Source organism: Lissotriton helveticus, chromosome 6 (genome assembly GCF_964261635.1).
Source record: "Lissotriton helveticus chromosome 6, aLisHel1.1, whole genome shotgun sequence".
Lineage (NCBI taxonomy): Eukaryota > Metazoa > Chordata > Amphibia > Caudata > Salamandridae > Lissotriton > Lissotriton helveticus.
Window position 1 is genome coordinate 682,322,545 of NC_136067.1, and position 16,467 is coordinate 682,339,011.

General features: G+C 54.1%; 8 non-coding genes and 1 pseudogene across 8 annotated transcripts; all 9 read left to right on the top strand.

The window, feature by feature from the left end:
• The first annotated feature begins 550 nt into the window (after nucleotides 1-550).
• On the top strand, nucleotides 551-741 carry LOC144765892 (U2 spliceosomal RNA). The gene has a single exon (XR_013597752.1). It is a non-coding gene; the product is annotated as a U2 spliceosomal RNA (small nuclear RNA).
• Nucleotides 742-1,721: 980 nt separating this feature from the next.
• LOC144764459 (U2 spliceosomal RNA) lies at nucleotides 1,722-1,905 on the top strand. The gene has a single exon (XR_013596556.1). It is a non-coding gene; the product is annotated as a U2 spliceosomal RNA (small nuclear RNA).
• Nucleotides 1,906-8,272: 6,367 nt separating this feature from the next.
• Nucleotides 8,273-8,475, top strand: LOC144764367 (U2 spliceosomal RNA; annotated as a pseudogene).
• Nucleotides 8,476-9,499: 1,024 nt separating this feature from the next.
• On the top strand, nucleotides 9,500-9,690 carry LOC144765893 (U2 spliceosomal RNA). Its single transcript, XR_013597753.1, has one exon. It is a non-coding gene; the product is annotated as a U2 spliceosomal RNA (small nuclear RNA).
• A 980-nt stretch (nucleotides 9,691-10,670) lies between these two features.
• LOC144765894 (U2 spliceosomal RNA) lies at nucleotides 10,671-10,861 on the top strand. The gene has a single exon (XR_013597754.1). It is a non-coding gene; the product is annotated as a U2 spliceosomal RNA (small nuclear RNA).
• Nucleotides 10,862-11,885: 1,024 nt separating this feature from the next.
• LOC144765895 (U2 spliceosomal RNA) lies at nucleotides 11,886-12,076 on the top strand. Its single transcript, XR_013597755.1, has one exon. It is a non-coding gene; the product is annotated as a U2 spliceosomal RNA (small nuclear RNA).
• Nucleotides 12,077-13,056: 980 nt separating this feature from the next.
• Nucleotides 13,057-13,247, top strand: LOC144765896 (U2 spliceosomal RNA). Its single transcript, XR_013597756.1, has one exon. It is a non-coding gene; the product is annotated as a U2 spliceosomal RNA (small nuclear RNA).
• A 992-nt stretch (nucleotides 13,248-14,239) lies between these two features.
• Nucleotides 14,240-14,430, top strand: LOC144765897 (U2 spliceosomal RNA). Its single transcript, XR_013597757.1, has one exon. It is a non-coding gene; the product is annotated as a U2 spliceosomal RNA (small nuclear RNA).
• A 1,004-nt stretch (nucleotides 14,431-15,434) lies between these two features.
• On the top strand, nucleotides 15,435-15,625 carry LOC144765898 (U2 spliceosomal RNA). The gene has a single exon (XR_013597758.1). It is a non-coding gene; the product is annotated as a U2 spliceosomal RNA (small nuclear RNA).
• Nucleotides 15,626-16,467: the final 842 nt, after the last annotated feature.

Below are 16,467 nucleotides of genomic sequence, written 5' to 3' on the forward strand. Positions count from 1 at the left end.
TGGCATGCAGGCTGGCAGAGAAGTGGACACTGCCCTTGGCTTCTCTGAGCAAGAAGAAAAATACAGAGTCCTTTTCCTTCTCTGCCCGCCCCGCCCGTCCCCGAACGGCCACGAACGGCCAAGCCTTATCTATAGGCCTTAGGCTGCAGGGGAGCAGTGTCCCCGGCAAGCGAGGGTGAGGGGCCGGCCATATCCGGTCAGGGAGCTGTCCAGGGCATCCTGGGCTGATTCCCAGCATCCCCTGGCTGCCAGGCTTTCTGGCCAGCCGTCTGGAAGCAGTGCGCAGGAAGGGGCGGGGCATGCAAATTCTAGAAAGAGGACAACGTGGGTATGCTAAGTGACGCCTGATGAGGCGACAGCCGAGGAGGACTCTGGGAGCCGGGAGAAGGCCTGAGGCCGGGGCCTCCTTTCCACCCAGACATACTGATCCCTTGCTGGGAGTCGGAAAAAGAGGCGGAAAGGCGGCCAGCGACGGTGCGAGGGAAGACCCAAGTCCGGGTGAGCCAGGTAGATTGCTTCGGGAGGCGTTGATTCTGAATGGGCCCGGGTTATCGCTTCTCGGCCTTTTGGCTAAGATCAAGTGTAGTATCTGTTCTTATCAGTTTAATATCTGATACGTCCTCTATCTGGGGACCATATATTAAATTGATTTTTGGAACAGGGAGATGGAATAGGAGCTTGCTCTGTCCACTCCACGCATCAACCTGGTATTGCAGTACCTCCAGGAATGGTGCACTTCCCCACCCGGGGAAAACAATGCTGTTGAAAAATAGACGAGAAAACGAGAGTAGCGCTCCACTACCAAACCCTGTAAAGTGGCGCTATTGTGTTTGCGTGTGAATAAAAGCAAACTGGTCACCGTGTCTTGCCTTATTCATGTATTTATTTGACTTATTTGCCGCACCCGGGCCGTGCGTTATTTATTTATTTATTAATTTTTCGGGTTTACGAAAAAAAATACAAATAAAAAATTATTTCTTTTTTTCTCCCCTTCTCCATCCAGACGCTGCACTTTGAAAAGAGACAAACGTCGGAAAAAGATTGTTTTTCCAGCAGCAGACTTTCAGTGATTTTGGATCCATTTCACTGGGGAACGAATGGAAGAAGGTTCCCAGCAAGTCAGTGGGAGGGAGGGAGGAAGGGAGGGAGGGAGGCAGGCAGGCAGGCTGGCTGGCATGCAGGCTGGCAGAGAAGTGGACACTGCCCTTGGCTTCTCTGAGCAAGAAGAAAAATACAGAGTCCTTTTCCTTCTCTGCCCGCCCCGCCCGTCCCCGAACGGCCACGAACGGCCAAGCCTTATCTATAGGCCTTAGGCTGCAGGGGAGCAGTGTCCCCGGCAAGCGAGGGTGAGGGGCCGGCCATATCCGGTCAGGGAGCTGTCCAGGGCATCCTGGGCTGATTCCCAGCATCCCCTGGCTGCCAGGCTTTCTGGCCAGCCGTCTGGAAGCAGTGCGCAGGAAGGGGCGGGGCATGCAAATTCTAGAAAGAGGACAACGTGGGTATGCTAAGTGACGCCTGATGAGGCGACAGCCGAGGAGGACTCTGGGAGCCGGGAGAAGGCCTGAGGCCGGGGCCTCCTTTCCACCCAGACATACTGATCCCTTGCTGGGAGTCGGAAAAAGAGGCGGAAAGGCGGCCAGCGACGGTGCGAGGGAAGACCCAAGTCCGGGTGAGCCAGGTAGATTGCTTCGGGAGGCGTTGATTCTGAATGGGCCCGGGTTATCGCTTCTCGGCCTTTTGGCTAAGATCAAGTGTAGTATCTGTTCTTATCAGTTTCACAGCGCGGTTTCTGCGCAGTTGATATTTGATTTGGACAATACTACGACTTTGACTTGTGAAGTGAATAAATTTGCTTATGCAAATTTATGCAAATTTTGCAATTTATGCAAATTTTCGTGAAGGCCCGACGTGCTTTTAATTAAGCCGGAGGAGGGACACCAGCGTGCTGGTGCCTGTTTGTTCACTAGGAACTTAAAGTAGAACCCCCAAGGGCCTGCGGCCAGCTCCTAGAGCACAGGTAACGTTGAGCGCTCCTAACTCTCTCTCTCCTGGCGTTTGGGTGGACTAATGCTGGAGGCTTAAAACACCTCCTAACATCCTTCACAGGCCTGAACAGCACCCAGAGCTCTGGTAAGGGGATTTATGCTTAGGTGGACACACCTATAACCCTGCCTTAGTTCTAGGGAGTGACTGGTCAGAGTTTCTTGCACTGCAGACCTCTAAGGTTTGCTGGGAGACACCCCAGGCACCCAGGCGGACGGTCCAAAGGCGAACCAGGTAAACCCGGCGGTAACCCACAATCTACCAGGTGACCCCCCCAACCAACCAAATGGAAGCCATGGACACTGAACCCTCAGTGGCCACCACAGAAGGCATCCCCCAGCTGGACGCCCAGAAACCAGACCCCCCACCCCCTGGGGACAGCGGCAAGGCGGCGAGTAAGGAGACACCCGTTGAAGCGGGCACCAGCGCAGGGACGGCTGGTGACCCCACGACCCCGGTACCCCAGGCCCCAGGGCCAAAGGCACCAGGAGGGCAGACAGGTGCCCCTGGAAACCCCAAGGCAGCCAAACCAGGGAGCGGAGGGAAGGGTGAGGCAGGGACCAGGCAGGGGACAGCCCCAGAACCCTTCAATGGGTACAGCATCACCCACCGGCACACCCAGCTCATGCGGTGGGAGATGAAGGACAAAGCCGGACCCCGAATGGAGCGAGCCTCATTTGTGAAAACAATCCTCAAACCAGCAGGGGTCCAAGGAGAAGAGATACTGAGTTGCCAGGCATCTGCATCGGGAATGATCTTCCTTCTCAGCTTCTTCACGCAAGCCCTCTTCAGGAAGTACTGGGACTTCTTTCAAGAGAAGAAGGAGGAGTTGCCCTACAGCAGATTCAGTGTAACGGCCGGGATGGAGCCAGCAACCACGGAGAAGAGGATAACGGTTGAGATGACCAACCCCCACATCCCAGACAAGGACATCGCGTCGCTCCTCCAACGGTACGGCACCATCCTGTCAGGGCCCACCAAGGTCAGGGACCCCAACGGAGTTTGGAACACGACCTGGCAGGCACAGATGGACCTCCACAAGGACCCATTAGGGAGAGATGGCATGAAACACCCACCGGCCAGCTTCTACCTAGGATCAGACATGGGGAGGATCAAGTACCCAGGACAACCCTTCACCTGCAGGAAGTGCGAAGGCACGGGCCATGCCGGCAGGGATTGCCCTGTGAAATTCTGCTGGAAATGCAAGCAGTCCGGACACGACGCAAGCTCATGCAAAGGGACCAGGAAGTGCAACCTCTGTGGAGAGGTGGGCCACTCGTACTACCAATGCCCCAAGTCTGACTTGCCGAAAACATACGCAGCGGCCGCTGCAGCGAGCCCAGCCTGGAGCCAACCATGGAGACAGACCAGGCCGAAGCTCTCGCCAACAGCCAACGCCAGCCTGAACACCCTCCTGAAGGACGCCAGGGACCAATCGGGAAAAACATCACCGACACCCGGGAAGGGGGATCAGAAGGGCCAGGATCCGAAAACAACAAACCCCACAGGACCAGGCCAGAGCAACCAAGAGGGACCCAAAGCAGGACCGGACACAGGACCACCACCACCATCTACTGTGACGGCACCAGCCAAGGAACCCCAGACCCCCAAAGGAAGCCCGGAGGACGGAGCATCAGCAAAGGCCCCGCCAAAGGAAACCCCAAGGGAAGACGCACCGGCTGAGGTAACACCAGCCAAGGAACAACCGGAACCCACCAATGAAGGAGCGCCACAAGAAACCGCACCAACAAAGGAGGCCACCGGAGAGAAGGCACCAGCACCGAGAACAGAGTCCAAGGAGGCAAGAAAGGAGAAAAAGGACTCTGCCAAGGCGAAGGGGGCCAAGAAAACAGACAAAAAGGGAAAGAAAAAGGACAGCGAAGATGACTGGGAGACCATAGAGTCATGGGAGACAGTGCAATCCCAGTCGCTGCGCCAGAAAGCAAAAAAACTCTCAGAAACCAAAGAGCAAACACGCTCCAGCACAAGGATCCAGATGGCGGCAGCACAAAAACCTCCACCAACGGAACCCAAACTGGAGACACTGGAAGACGTAGAGGGGCCAGACGGAAACACCCAACGGACAGGCCCCCAGAAACGGAAGCTACAAGGGAAGGAGGACTTCCTGAAGAGCAAGAAATTGAACAACGCGGGCACCGATGACGAAACGGAAAACGACACCCACATCGTCATAGTGAGCGACGAGGAGGAGATGGAGGAGGAAGTGGGAGACAAGCAAGAAGAGGAGGAGTCAACCCTCCAGGACCTCCACCGCCAACTCAACGACCTGGCAGCCATAACCGTACCAGACCAATGGGACCTGGTAGTAGAAAACGAGGAGATCTTCGAATACACAGGAGACGCCTCAGCGGAGTGGGGATCACCAGAGAAACAGGACAACCTACAATCACAGTAGGGACACCCAGGGCCTTCAACCCCAGTAGGTACCGAAACCAGACACTGACCGATAGCACAGAGACAATGGCCATATCATTGCTCACCCTAAACGTCAGAAGCATGAAGGATCAGGTCAGGCGGGTTGGCACGTTGCGCTTCCTGGCCACCCAGAACCGAGATATCTGCTTTCTACAGGAATGCGGAATTCCGTACACCCAGTCGTACAGCCAGCTTGAACGGCAGTGGACGCACGGGCCGTCCTTTTGGTCTGGAGGGAACGATTGCAAATCATCTGGAGTGGCCATTCTAATCAGGGGAAGGCATTTCACCGTGGACAAAGTCACCGAGCAGGTCAACGGCAGAGTGCTGGTCGTGGACGGCTCGTGGGCCGGTGAGCCCGTTCGGCTCATCAACGTCTATGCCCCCCCGGAGAAGAATGAGCGACTCGAGATGTTCAGGGTGCTCAGGTTGCAACTCGTTACCTCCAGAACCATTCTGATGGGTGGTGATTTCAACTGCATAGTAGAGTTGGATGGACGCAGTGGGCCAGGCTCTGCAGGAATGGATGTGACGTCCAGGCTGTTGGTGGAGATGATAAAGGAGGCGTCCCTCCGGGATGTCATCGGGAGCATGGGGCCGAACGCCAGGAATTATTCCTGGAGCAAGCCGGACGGATCCGTGCGTTCACGGATCGACCTCCTACTCACCTCCCCAACAGTAAAGCCTGGGCGAAGCTCCATGGTCGCCGTCCACTTCTCTGACCACAGAGCAGTCAGTTTTGAGGGGGAACTTACAGGGAAGTTCCCCGCTGGCCCAGGTTCGTGGAAACTGAACTGCTCTTTGCTGGACAACGAGGAGTTAGTGGCGAACCTCAGAGACGCGTACATAGAGTGGAGGGACATGAAGGGCCTCTTTCAATCCGCCAGCGAGTGGTGGGAATGGGTGAAAGTCAGGTTCCGGAGCTTCTTCCAGGATGCAAGCAGAGCTGCTGCACGGGAAAAGAAGAGGACGTTCAGGAGGCTGCAGAGCAAACTGCAGCAACTGTACGAACTCGAGCTCAGGGGATGGGACGTGGATGACGACCTGGAGGACACCCGAAAAGGGCTCGCAGAGCACTTTAGGGAAGAATCCGAGAAAATCATCTTCAGGACCAGAACCGAGAACCTAGAGAAGGGCGAGAAATGCAACTCGTTCTTTTTTAAGAAAATTCACTCGACTCACACACCGCTGGTGGAACTTCGGGACTCGGAGGGCAACCTCCAAAGTGAGAAAGAGGACGTCATGAGAGTCGTCACGGACTTTTACGGCGAACTCTACTCACCGAAGGCGTCGGAGAGAGCCCAGGCGGACAGTTTCCTGGAGGGCATCTCAAAGACACTGGGTCCGGAAGAGAGAGAAGGCCTAGATGCGCCCTTCACCCTGGAAGAACTGCACTTGGCCGCCACAACCTCCAAGAGAGGCAAGACACCCGGGAACGACGGTCTCCCAGTGGAACTATATGTCGAACTATGGGACCTGATCGGGCCGGACTTGCTGACCCTCTACGAGGAAATGGTGGGCAAGGGCAGTATGCCGCAATCCCTGCGAGAGGGCATGATAACACTCTTGTACAAACAGAAGGGAGAGAGAGAAGACCTCAAGAACTGGAGGCCCATCTCTCTCCTCAATGTGGACTACAAGATTCTCGCGAAGGTAATGGCCAACCGCCTAAAGAAAGTGGTAGCAAAGATAGTCCACCCAGACCAGTCCTGCGGTATACCGGGACGGCAAATCGCGGACAGCCTGGCCCTGGTCCGGGACACGATCGAGTACGTCAAGGGTCGCAAGATCCCGACGGCCTTGGTCAGCCTGGACCAGGAGAAGGCGTTCGACCGTGTTTCCCATGAGTTCATGGACCGGGCACTCAGAGCGCTGGGCCTGGGGGACTTCTTCTGCGACGTGGTGAAAACAATGTATAGCGACATCTCCAGCACGGCAACAGTGAATGGCTGGAGTACCGACCCTTTCCCGGTCCTGTCAGGGGTGAGGCAGGGATGCCCCCTCTCCCCCCTCCTGTTCATCTGCGTAATAGAACTCCTCGCGGAACGCATCCGGCAGAACAGTAACATCAGAGGAGTAAAGGCACCGGGAAGCGGAGGAAAAGGAGAAGTGAAGTGCTCTCTGTACATGGACGACGTCTCAGTATTCTGCGCAGACGGGCCGTCCATAAGAGAACTGGAAAGGACTTGTATCGAGTTTGGAAAGGCATCAGGAGCGAAGATCAACAGCGCCAAGTCAGAAACCCTGCTCTTCGGACACTGGACCCCCCCCCGAGACCCACTACCATTCCCCATCAAGAGGGACTTCCTGAAGATCCTGGGAGTTTGGTTCGGCGGAGAAGGTGCAGCAGAGAAGACCTGGGAGGAAAGACTGGCGAAGACAAGGCAGAAGCTGGGACTCTGGAGCCTCCGGAAGCTGACGATCGAAGGGAAGTCTTTGGTCCTGCGGAACGAGACCCTGCCAGTACTCCAGTACGTCGCTCAAGTATGGCCAGTGCAGACCACAACGGCCAAGGCCATCACGAGAATGATCTTCTACTTCATCTGGAGCTCGAAGATGGACAGAGTGAAGAGGACGGTGATGTTCAAGACCCACGACAAGGGAGGCAAAGGAGTGCCGGACATCGCCACCATCCTGAGAGGGATCTTCGTGTGCCAGTGCGTGAGGAACACCCTGAGGACAGAAGATGAGAGCCACGTCGGCTTTCTGATGGCACGCTTCTTCCTGCTGCCAACGTGGAGGCGCCTCGGATGGGCTGAGTGGGTGAGCGCCGTCCCGTACAACTGGGAGACCCCGTGGTTCTACAAAGAGGTGGAGAAGTTTGTGAAGGAATTTGGCCTGGAGACAGCGAGCCCCGCCACATGGACCTCCAAGCTTGTCCAGAAACAGATACGTGCAAGAGACGTCAGCGAGCAAATCGGCGCCCTTCCCTCAGCCACAGCAGACCACGTGTGGGGAAACGTCGCATCCAAACGCCTGACGAACCAGCACAAGGACACCGCCTGGATGGCCATCCAAGGAGGACTTCCCGTGAGAGCCTTCATGCACGCAAGAGGACTCAACCGATACAAGTCCTGCCCAAGAGGATGCACCGTGGACGAGACAACATACCATCTCTTCTGGGAGTGCACGTACGCACAGGACCTGCTGAAGGCCCTGGGCACAGAGCTTAGGGCCTGGATACCTACGACCTGCATCACTGCGGACTCTGTGATGTATGGACTGTTCCCAGGGACACACGCACTAAGCGACCTCCAGGGCTGCTGGAGGCTCCTGTGCTGTTTCAAAGATGTTCTTCTGTTCTCCAGAAACCGCCTGGTAGTAGGGAAAAAGGAGACATCAACCCTGGGATGCCGTAAGATGATCCACAGCCTCCTGCGCGACTACACAGCACTGGACGGATCAGATGGGGATAGCGAGGACGAAACCTGAGGACCGAAGGGGTAGCCTGTCACGCAGGGGCCCCAGAAAGACTCAGGGAACAAAAGCAACCCCAACGGAGGCCGACTTGTCACTCAAGAGGCCCCCAGAGGGACCACTAACCTGTGTTTCCCTATTTTTTCCTTCAATCCAGGAACCAGTTGGGGATCGGAGAGAGGAGAGAACGGATGAAGACAGGTGGAGTAAATGTAAATAATTTACTGTATGTATTTTATTTAACGTGACCTTTTCCCTTCACAGGTAAAAGGTCAATGGGATAGCTTGCGCACTTGTTGCCAAGTTTGTTACCAACGACTTACGAATAACAAGGGTGTTGTGGAAGGTGACGATTGATGTATCTGAACCAGAAACGATGCCCTGACAAAAAAAACAAAAAAAAACAAAAAAAAAAAAAAAAAAAAATCTGTTCTTATCAGTTTAATATCTGATACGTCCTCTATCTGGGGACCATATATTAAATTGATTTTTGGAACAGGGAGATGGAATAGGAGCTTGCTCTGTCCACTCCACGCATCAACCTGGTATTGCAGTACCTCCAGGAATGGTGCACTTCCCCACCCGGGGAAAACAATGCTGTTGAAAAATAGACGAGAAAACGAGAGTAGCGCTCCACTACCAAACCCTGTAAAGTGGCGCTATTGTGTTTGCGTGTGAATAAAAGCAAACTGGTCACCGTGTCTTGCCTTATTCATGTATTTATTTGACTTATTTGCCGCACCCGGGCCGTGCGTTATTTATTTATTTATTAATTTTTCGGGTTTACGAAAAAAAATACAAATAAAAAATTATTTCTTTTTTTCTCCCCTTCTCCATCCAGACGCTGCACTTTGAAAAGAGACAAACGTCGGAAAAAGATTGTTTTTCCAGCAGCAGACTTTCAGTGATTTTGGATCCATTTCACTGGGGAACGAATGGAAGAAGGTTCCCAGCAAGTCAGTGGGAGGGAGGGAGGGAGGGAGGGAGGGAGGGAGGGAGGGAGGGAGGGAGGGAGGGAGGGAGGGAGGGAGGGAGGCAGGCAGGCAGGCTGGCTGGCATGCAGGCTGGCAGAGAAGTGGACACTGCCCTTGGCTTCTCTGAGCAAGAAGAAAAATACAGAGTCCTTTTCCTTCTCTGCCCGCCCCGCCCGTCCCCGAACGGCCACGAACGGCCAAGCCTTATCTATAGGCCTTAGGCTGCAGGGGAGCAGTGTCCCCGGCAAGCGAGGGTGAGGGGCCGGCCATATCCGGTCAGGGAGCTGTCCAGGGCATCCTGGGCTGATTCCCAGCATCCCCTGGCTGCCAGGCTTTCTGGCCAGCCGTCTGGAAGCAGTGCGCAGGAAGGGGCGGGGCATGCAAATTCTAGAAAGAGGACAACGTGGGTATGCTAAGTGACGCCTGATGAGGCGACAGCCGAGGAGGACTCTGGGAGCCGGGAGAAGGCCTGAGGCCGGGGCCTCCTTTCCACCCAGACATACTGATCCCTTGCTGGGAGTCGGAAAAAGAGGCGGAAAGGCGGCCAGCGACGGTGCGAGGGAAGACCCAAGTCCGGGTGAGCCAGGTAGATTGCTTCGGGAGGCGTTGATTCTGAATGGGCCCGGGTTATCGCTTCTCGGCCTTTTGGCTAAGATCAAGTGTAGTATCTGTTCTTATCAGTTTAATATCTGATACGTCCTCTATCTGGGGACCATATATTAAATTGATTTTTGGAACAGGGAGATGGAATAGGAGCTTGCTCTGTCCACTCCACGCATCAACCTGGTATTGCAGTACCTCCAGGAATGGTGCACTTCCCCACCCGGGGAAAACAATGCTGTTGAAAAATAGACGAGAAAACGAGAGTAGCGCTCCACTACCAAACCCTGTAAAGTGGCGCTATTGTGTTTGCGTGTGAATAAAAGCAAACTGGTCACCGTGTCTTGCCTTATTCATGTATTTATTTGACTTATTTGCCGCACCCGGGCCGTGCGTTATTTATTTATTTATTAATTTTTCGGGTTTACGAAAAAAAATACAAATAAAAAATTATTTCTTTTTTTCTCCCCTTCTCCATCCAGACGCTGCACTTTGAAAAGAGACAAACGTCGGAAAAAGATTGTTTTTCCAGCAGCAGACTTTCAGTGATTTTGGATCCATTTCACTGGGGAACGAATGGAAGAAGGTTCCCAGCAAGTCAGTGGGAGGGAGGGAGGAAGGGAGGGAGGGAGGCAGGCAGGCAGGCTGGCTGGCATGCAGGCTGGCAGAGAAGTGGACACTGCCCTTGGCTTCTCTGAGCAAGAAGAAAAATACAGAGTCCTTTTCCTTCTCTGCCCGCCCCGCCCGTCCCCGAACGGCCACGAACGGCCAAGCCTTATCTATAGGCCTTAGGCTGCAGGGGAGCAGTGTCCCCGGCAAGCGAGGGTGAGGGGCCGGCCATATCCGGTCAGGGAGCTGTCCAGGGCATCCTGGGCTGATTCCCAGCATCCCCTGGCTGCCAGGCTTTCTGGCCAGCCGTCTGGAAGCAGTGCGCAGGAAGGGGCGGGGCATGCAAATTCTAGAAAGAGGACAACGTGGGTATGCTAAGTGACGCCTGATGAGGCGACAGCCGAGGAGGACTCTGGGAGCCGGGAGAAGGCCTGAGGCCGGGGCCTCCTTTCCACCCAGACATACTGATCCCTTGCTGGGAGTCGGAAAAAGAGGCGGAAAGGCGGCCAGCGACGGTGCGAGGGAAGACCCAAGTCCGGGTGAGCCAGGTAGATTGCTTCGGGAGGCGTTGATTCTGAATGGGCCCGGGTTATCGCTTCTCGGCCTTTTGGCTAAGATCAAGTGTAGTATCTGTTCTTATCAGTTTAATATCTGATACGTCCTCTATCTGGGGACCATATATTAAATTGATTTTTGGAACAGGGAGATGGAATAGGAGCTTGCTCTGTCCACTCCACGCATCAACCTGGTATTGCAGTACCTCCAGGAATGGTGCACTTCCCCACCCGGGGAAAACAATGCTGTTGAAAAATAGACGAGAAAACGAGAGTAGCGCTCCACTACCAAACCCTGTAAAGTGGCGCTATTGTGTTTGCGTGTGAATAAAAGCAAACTGGTCACCGTGTCTTGCCTTATTCATGTATTTATTTGACTTATTTGCCGCACCCGGGCCGTGCGTTATTTATTTATTTATTAATTTTTCGGGTTTACGAAAAAAAATACAAATAAAAAATTATTTCTTTTTTTCTCCCCTTCTCCATCCAGACGCTGCACTTTGAAAAGAGACAAACGTCGGAAAAAGATTGTTTTTCCAGCAGCAGACTTTCAGTGATTTTGGATCCATTTCACTGGGGAACGAATGGAAGAAGGTTCCCAGCAAGTCAGTGGGAGGGAGGGAGGGAGGGAGGGAGGGAGGGAGGGAGGGAGGGAGGGAGGGAGGGAGGGAGGGAGGGAGGGAGGCAGGCAGGCAGGCTGGCTGGCATGCAGGCTGGCAGAGAAGTGGACACTGCCCTTGGCTTCTCTGAGCAAGAAGAAAAATACAGAGTCCTTTTCCTTCTCTGCCCGCCCCGCCCGTCCCCGAACGGCCACGAACGGCCAAGCCTTATCTATAGGCCTTAGGCTGCAGGGGAGCAGTGTCCCCGGCAAGCGAGGGTGAGGGGCCGGCCATATCCGGTCAGGGAGCTGTCCAGGGCATCCTGGGCTGATTCCCAGCATCCCCTGGCTGCCAGGCTTTCTGGCCAGCCGTCTGGAAGCAGTGCGCAGGAAGGGGCGGGGCATGCAAATTCTAGAAAGAGGACAACGTGGGTATGCTAAGTGACGCCTGATGAGGCGACAGCCGAGGAGGACTCTGGGAGCCGGGAGAAGGCCTGAGGCCGGGGCCTCCTTTCCACCCAGACATACTGATCCCTTGCTGGGAGTCGGAAAAAGAGGCGGAAAGGCGGCCAGCGACGGTGCGAGGGAAGACCCAAGTCCGGGTGAGCCAGGTAGATTGCTTCGGGAGGCGTTGATTCTGAATGGGCCCGGGTTATCGCTTCTCGGCCTTTTGGCTAAGATCAAGTGTAGTATCTGTTCTTATCAGTTTAATATCTGATACGTCCTCTATCTGGGGACCATATATTAAATTGATTTTTGGAACAGGGAGATGGAATAGGAGCTTGCTCTGTCCACTCCACGCATCAACCTGGTATTGCAGTACCTCCAGGAATGGTGCACTTCCCCACCCGGGGAAAACAATGCTGTTGAAAAATAGACGAGAAAACGAGAGTAGCGCTCCACTACCAAACCCTGTAAAGTGGCGCTATTGTGTTTGCGTGTGAATAAAAGCAAACTGGTCACCGTGTCTTGCCTTATTCATGTATTTATTTGACTTATTTGCCGCACCCGGGCCGTGCGTTATTTATTTATTTATTAATTTTTCGGGTTTACGAAAAAAAATACAAATAAAAAATTATTTCTTTTTTTCTCCCCTTCTCCATCCAGACGCTGCACTTTGAAAAGAGACAAACGTCGGAAAAAGATTGTTTTTCCAGCAGCAGACTTTCAGTGATTTTGGATCCATTTCACTGGGGAACGAATGGAAGAAGGTTCCCAGCAAGTCAGTGGGAGGGAGGGAGGAAGGGAGGGAGGGAGGCAGGCAGGCAGGCTGGCTGGCATGCAGGCTGGCAGAGAAGTGGACACTGCCCTTGGCTTCTCTGAGCAAGAAGAAAAATACAGAGTCCTTTTCCTTCTCTGCCCGCCCCGCCCGTCCCCGAACGGCCACGAACGGCCAAGCCTTATCTATAGGCCTTAGGCTGCAGGGGAGCAGTGTCCCCGGCAAGCGAGGGTGAGGGGCCGGCCATATCCGGTCAGGGAGCTGTCCAGGGCATCCTGGGCTGATTCCCAGCATCCCCTGGCTGCCAGGCTTTCTGGCCAGCCGTCTGGAAGCAGTGCGCAGGAAGGGGCGGGGCATGCAAATTCTAGAAAGAGGACAACGTGGGTATGCTAAGTGACGCCTGATGAGGCGACAGCCGAGGAGGACTCTGGGAGCCGGGAGAAGGCCTGAGGCCGGGGCCTCCTTTCCACCCAGACATACTGATCCCTTGCTGGGAGTCGGAAAAAGAGGCGGAAAGGCGGCCAGCGACGGTGCGAGGGAAGACCCAAGTCCGGGTGAGCCAGGTAGATTGCTTCGGGAGGCGTTGATTCTGAATGGGCCCGGGTTATCGCTTCTCGGCCTTTTGGCTAAGATCAAGTGTAGTATCTGTTCTTATCAGTTTAATATCTGATACGTCCTCTATCTGGGGACCATATATTAAATTGATTTTTGGAACAGGGAGATGGAATAGGAGCTTGCTCTGTCCACTCCACGCATCAACCTGGTATTGCAGTACCTCCAGGAATGGTGCACTTCCCCACCCGGGGAAAACAATGCTGTTGAAAAATAGACGAGAAAACGAGAGTAGCGCTCCACTACCAAACCCTGTAAAGTGGCGCTATTGTGTTTGCGTGTGAATAAAAGCAAACTGGTCACCGTGTCTTGCCTTATTCATGTATTTATTTGACTTATTTGCCGCACCCGGGCCGTGCGTTATTTATTTATTTATTAATTTTTCGGGTTTACGAAAAAAAATACAAATAAAAAATTATTTCTTTTTTTCTCCCCTTCTCCATCCAGACGCTGCACTTTGAAAAGAGACAAACGTCGGAAAAAGATTGTTTTTCCAGCAGCAGACTTTCAGTGATTTTGGATCCATTTCACTGGGGAACGAATGGAAGAAGGTTCCCAGCAAGTCAGTGGGAGGGAGGGAGGGAGGGAGGGAGGGAGGGAGGGAGGGAGGCAGGCAGGCAGGCTGGCTGGCATGCAGGCTGGCAGAGAAGTGGACACTGCCCTTGGCTTCTCTGAGCAAGAAGAAAAATACAGAGTCCTTTTCCTTCTCTGCCCGCCCCGCCCGTCCCCGAACGGCCACGAACGGCCAAGCCTTATCTATAGGCCTTAGGCTGCAGGGGAGCAGTGTCCCCGGCAAGCGAGGGTGAGGGGCCGGCCATATCCGGTCAGGGAGCTGTCCAGGGCATCCTGGGCTGATTCCCAGCATCCCCTGGCTGCCAGGCTTTCTGGCCAGCCGTCTGGAAGCAGTGCGCAGGAAGGGGCGGGGCATGCAAATTCTAGAAAGAGGACAACGTGGGTATGCTAAGTGACGCCTGATGAGGCGACAGCCGAGGAGGACTCTGGGAGCCGGGAGAAGGCCTGAGGCCGGGGCCTCCTTTCCACCCAGACATACTGATCCCTTGCTGGGAGTCGGAAAAAGAGGCGGAAAGGCGGCCAGCGACGGTGCGAGGGAAGACCCAAGTCCGGGTGAGCCAGGTAGATTGCTTCGGGAGGCGTTGATTCTGAATGGGCCCGGGTTATCGCTTCTCGGCCTTTTGGCTAAGATCAAGTGTAGTATCTGTTCTTATCAGTTTAATATCTGATACGTCCTCTATCTGGGGACCATATATTAAATTGATTTTTGGAACAGGGAGATGGAATAGGAGCTTGCTCTGTCCACTCCACGCATCAACCTGGTATTGCAGTACCTCCAGGAATGGTGCACTTCCCCACCCGGGGAAAACAATGCTGTTGAAAAATAGACGAGAAAACGAGAGTAGCGCTCCACTACCAAACCCTGTAAAGTGGCGCTATTGTGTTTGCGTGTGAATAAAAGCAAACTGGTCACCGTGTCTTGCCTTATTCATGTATTTATTTGACTTATTTGCCGCACCCGGGCCGTGCGTTATTTATTTATTTATTAATTTTTCGGGTTTACGAAAAAAAATACAAATAAAAAATTATTTCTTTTTTTCTCCCCTTCTCCATCCAGACGCTGCACTTTGAAAAGAGACAAACGTCGGAAAAAGATTGTTTTTCCAGCAGCAGACTTTCAGTGATTTTGGATCCATTTCACTGGGGAACGAATGGAAGAAGGTTCCCAGCAAGTCAGTGGGAGGGAGGGAGGGAGGGAGGGAGGGAGGGAGGGAGGGAGGGAGGGAGGGAGGCAGGCAGGCAGGCTGGCTGGCATGCAGGCTGGCAGAGAAGTGGACACTGCCCTTGGCTTCTCTGAGCAAGAAGAAAAATACAGAGTCCTTTTCCTTCTCTGCCCGCCCCGCCCGTCCCCGAACGGCCACGAACGGCCAAGCCTTATCTATAGGCCTTAGGCTGCAGGGGAGCAGTGTCCCCGGCAAGCGAGGGTGAGGGGCCGGCCATATCCGGTCAGGGAGCTGTCCAGGGCATCCTGGGCTGATTCCCAGCATCCCCTGGCTGCCAGGCTTTCTGGCCAGCCGTCTGGAAGCAGTGCGCAGGAAGGGGCGGGGCATGCAAATTCTAGAAAGAGGACAACGTGGGTATGCTAAGTGACGCCTGATGAGGCGACAGCCGAGGAGGACTCTGGGAGCCGGGAGAAGGCCTGAGGCCGGGGCCTCCTTTCCACCCAGACATACTGATCCCTTGCTGGGAGTCGGAAAAAGAGGCGGAAAGGCGGCCAGCGACGGTGCGAGGGAAGACCCAAGTCCGGGTGAGCCAGGTAGATTGCTTCGGGAGGCGTTGATTCTGAATGGGCCCGGGTTATCGCTTCTCGGCCTTTTGGCTAAGATCAAGTGTAGTATCTGTTCTTATCAGTTTAATATCTGATACGTCCTCTATCTGGGGACCATATATTAAATTGATTTTTGGAACAGGGAGATGGAATAGGAGCTTGCTCTGTCCACTCCACGCATCAACCTGGTATTGCAGTACCTCCAGGAATGGTGCACTTCCCCACCCGGGGAAAACAATGCTGTTGAAAAATAGACGAGAAAACGAGAGTAGCGCTCCACTACCAAACCCTGTAAAGTGGCGCTATTGTGTTTGCGTGTGAATAAAAGCAAACTGGTCACCGTGTCTTGCCTTATTCATGTATTTATTTGACTTATTTGCCGCACCCGGGCCGTGCGTTATTTATTTATTTATTAATTTTTCGGGTTTACGAAAAAAAATACAAATAAAAAATTATTTCTTTTTTTCTCCCCTTCTCCATCCAGACGCTGCACTTTGAAAAGAGACAAACGTCGGAAAAAGATTGTTTTTCCAGCAGCAGACTTTCAGTGATTTTGGATCCATTTCACTGGGGAACGAATGGAAGAAGGTTCCCAGCAAGTCAGTGGGAGGGAGGGAGGAAGGGAGGGAGGGAGGCAGGCAGGCAGGCTGGCTGGCATGCAGGCTGGCAGAGAAGTGGACACTGCCCTTGGCTTCTCTGAGCAAGAAGAAAAATACAGAGTCCTTTTCCTTCTCTGCCCGCCCCGCCCGTCCCCGAACGGCCACGAACGGCCAAGCCTTATCTATAGGCCTTAGGCTGCAGGGGAGCAGTGTCCCCGGCAAGCGAGGGTGAGGGGCCGGCCATATCCGGTCAGGGAGCTGTCCAGGGCATCCTGGGCTGATTCCCAGCATCCCCTGGCTGCCAGGCTTTCTGGCCAGCCGTCTGGAAGCAGTGCGCAGGAAGGGGCGGGGCATGCAAATTCTAGAAAGAGGACAACGTGGGTATGCTAAGTGACGCCTGATGAGGCGACAGCCGAGGAGGACTCTGGGAGCCGGGAGAAGGCCTGAGGCCGGGGCCTCCTTTCC